This window comes from Pteropus vampyrus, unplaced genomic scaffold, assembly GCF_000151845.1.
Source record: "Pteropus vampyrus isolate Shadow unplaced genomic scaffold, Pvam_2.0 Scaffold48, whole genome shotgun sequence".
In the NCBI taxonomy this organism is placed as follows: Eukaryota; Metazoa; Chordata; class Mammalia; order Chiroptera; family Pteropodidae; genus Pteropus; species Pteropus vampyrus.
Genome location: NW_011888829.1, coordinates 2307585 through 2311172, shown reverse-complemented (window position 1 = coordinate 2311172; position 3588 = coordinate 2307585). Strand labels below are relative to the sequence as shown.

The window sequence follows — 3588 nt, the reverse complement described above, 5'->3', positions numbered from 1 at the left end:
TATATATATAATAGCCAATCATGAAATCAAAGACTTCTCAGGCTGAATGGATCCTTTAAAACTGTGGCCAATCCCCTCACATTGCAAATGAGGTCCTAAGAGTTTAAGCTGACTTGCTTAAAATAGCAGCTGGGGCAGAGCCAGCCTAGAGAGGCAGGTTCACAAGTTCTCAGGGGTTGGATGCTCTTCACGCCACACTATGTGTAGTCAAATCAGTCCTTTTCCTTAAAACGGCTAAGTGAAGAGATTACATTGAGAAACACGTTACACTGGAGCTGAAAGCACATGCTGACTTCAGGGTTGAAACCGATGGAAAAGTATGCATTTTGAGCTATGAGGCCCCACCGTCCTCCTGCGGACAGCTCAGCAGCTGCAGGCATGGACACGGGGGGAAAAAATCCTCTGAGGGCTGGCCTGGGAACCCCAAGGGACGGCAGAGTCAAAAATCTCTGAAGAGCTTTAATCCAAACAGAACCATTATTTTTGCTTCTTTGCTAAATTGTGGAGTTTTCGAAACGTGACGAGTCACCTCAACTCTCTGTGGATAGTGAGTCTACTCCAAAACAAGAGCCCTTAGACTTTCTAAGAGTTAAAAAGCAAAAGGACAGTGGTCACATAATTAAGCCACTGCCCAACTTGACAAATCTTTAGCAACTTTTATTCTTCTGGTTCTCAAGTTGTCCTACGAGAGGATTTTAGTGCCATTATTAAAACCATCCTTGCCCGTTTCATTTTTCTCCCTGGCTTAGAAAACTGTTTCTTCCCTTTCTGTCTCCAACCCCAACTGTATACTAATAATACCTTCTACCAGGTTACTCTTCATTCCAACTGGTGCTGGTTTTATTACCAAATATCAAATAGATAAGAGGTACTATTTATAAAACTATAGTTATCAGGCATATCGATTCTAATATAAAGAACATCTGAGTTCCCATCATGCAGTTTAAGAAAAAAGAATGTTACCCTTACCTCTGGCATCCCAGAGGTATGTGTGTATTTATGTACCTGTTTGTATGTGTTGCATATGTGTGCGTATGTGTGTGCATATGTGCATGCGGGTGTGTTAATATATGCACGTCTGGACGAGAATAGAACTGCCGAGTCAGAGGGCATGTCCGCCTGCAACTTTACTAAATAATACCAAATAACCTTTCAAAGGAGAAGAACCCATTTACACTCCCACTCTCGACTGCTGCAAATCCTCGCCAATACTTAACACTCTAGAACGTTCCCATTTTTACTAAGCTGCCTGTTATACAACCCTGTGGCTTTAATTTGCATGTCCTCGATTGTAACAGACCGAGCACCTTTTCCTGTCTGCTGGCCACTCATGTGTCCTCGTTAGTGTCTTTTCAGTTCTACTAATCGTTTTTGCTATTGGATTGTCTGTCGCTTTCTGATTTAAAAGCATTCTTCATCTCTTCAGGGCGCTTCGGAGGTGGTCGGCTGCTTCAGGACGAAGCCCAACACCTCGCTCCCAGCCACGCTGGCTGCCAGAGCTCGCCAAAGTGGATGATGAACGCAAACTCCGTACCTTTTATGAGAAGCGTACGGCCACAGAAGTTGCTGCTGACGTGCTCGGTGAAGAATGGAAGGGTCACGTGGTTCAAATCAGGGGTGGAGGTGACAAACAAGGTCTCCCCATGAAGCAGGGTGTCTTGACCCATGGCCGTGTCTGCCTGCTACTGAGTAAGGGGCGTTCTCATGGTGGACGAAGGAGGACTCATCATAGATAAAGAAAGCACAGATCCGTTCGGGGTTGCATTGTGGGTGCTGATCTGAGTGTTTTCAACGTGATCATTGTTTAAAAAAAAAAAAAAGTGGGGGAGATAATCCTCGTGTCACTGACACAGCTGGGCCTGGTCGCCTGGGGCCCACAAGGGCTAACAGAACCTGCCCACTTTTCAGTTTCTCAAAAGATGATGATGCCCGCTAACCTGTTGTGAGACAGCTCCTAAACGAAGAAGGGGAGAAACCTGGGACCACAGCACCCAAGATTGTCATCTCACATGTCCAGCAAAACGGACGTCGGTGTGTCGCTCCGCAGAAATGGAGCACCGAGAAAAAAAGACGCCACGGCATAGGCCAAACTTTCGGCCAAGAGAATGAAGGGGGCCGAAGAAAAACGCCAGAAGCAGATCGCCAAGAGATGAAGGCCGGCCTGAGAGCTTCGCTCTCTGCATCTAGTCAAAAATGAGATTTTCTAAGAGTAACAGATACATAAGATCAGATATCCAAAAAAAAAAAAGGCATTCCTGATATCTTACAATCCTATGTCAGTTATAACTTCTCTCAGTTTGTGGCTTATTGTTTGGTTCTCTTTATGTGGTCTTTTGATGAACAGAAGTTTTCAATTTTAATATGATCGGATTTGTCAATCTTTCTGTTATTGTTTGAGATTCATGTGTCTTAAGATAGAAAGTTTAAGAAACCCTACACTAAAAGGCATGATATTTTGCCTTTTGTCTTCTAAAATTTTTAAGGTTTTGCCTTTCTCATTTAAAGGCAGACGTGCCTGGAGGAATAACATGTGTGCACGTATGTATGTGCATATGTGGTGAGTGCGTGTATGCACATACGTGCACGAGGTGTGGATGTGGACGAGAGTGTCCTAGACCAATGTCATTCAAAATATAGTTGCACTTCTCATTACTGGTGTGCAATGAGACGAGGTGCTTGAGCCAGCATGTAACTCAATGCCCTCCTCCTTCAAAGTACATTGTGCTACAAAAATGCGTCAGCTAAACCAGGCGGCACGCTCCACGCGGGGCTGGTTCACGCTCTGGTCTCAGTTCCTTATCGTGTCTTGGGTGGAAAACAAGTCTACAGCTCACTGTGCAGGACTGTCTGGGCAGAAGGTGTGGGATTTGGGTGAGGGCCCCAGTGGGGTGGGTTTGGTGGGAGCGGCACTGGAAATGCAGCCCACTGAAAAACCCAGAGAAGACCAGTACGTCTGGGACGGAAAGATATAGAGCTACAAGACGGAGATGGAGGGAGGGGATCAGAACACGCACGGCTTGGAAGCCACGATGCTCAGAATGAATAAAACCATAAATGCGGTGGGAAGCCATCGGAGACAATGAGACGCATCAAAACGACATGATCAGCATGAAGGCTCTAAAAATCCCCCTGTTGCAGGGCGAGGATCAGCTGAAACGCGGGCAAGTGGACATGCGGAGAGATCGGGATGCGGTCACAGGCTGAAGCCTGAGATGACAGTGGCTTAAAGTGGTTTTTTGTTTTTTTGTTGTTGTTGTTGTTGTTTTAGAACTGTGTTATTATGTGGCCTATAGACCATCAGCATCACCTTGGAGTTTTCAGAATGCAGTATCTTGGGCCCGTCAAGACTCCAATGTGTCAGAAACTGTCTTTATCAAGATCTCCAAGAGATTCGTGTGTCTGTTAAAGTTTGAGAAGCACTAGCCTGAGATTTTTTTTTTTTTTTTAAGAGAAATCCACATGGAGATATCAAGTTTGCAAGCAGATATCTGAGCCTGGAGATAAACCTGCAAAAGTAAGAGGAGGAGGTCTGAGAAGCCAGGGAAAACCAGGAATGTGAGAGGACAAGAAAACAAGAAAGGTGTTTAG

General features: G+C 45.2%; 1 protein-coding gene across 1 annotated transcript in view; it reads right to left on the bottom strand.

Annotated features, from left to right (window-relative positions):
* KIAA1549 (KIAA1549 ortholog) overlaps window positions 1–3588 on the bottom strand; it is a 129542-nt gene that overhangs the window by 74941 nt on the left and 51013 nt on the right. The gene's annotated exons all lie outside the window — the stretch shown is intronic.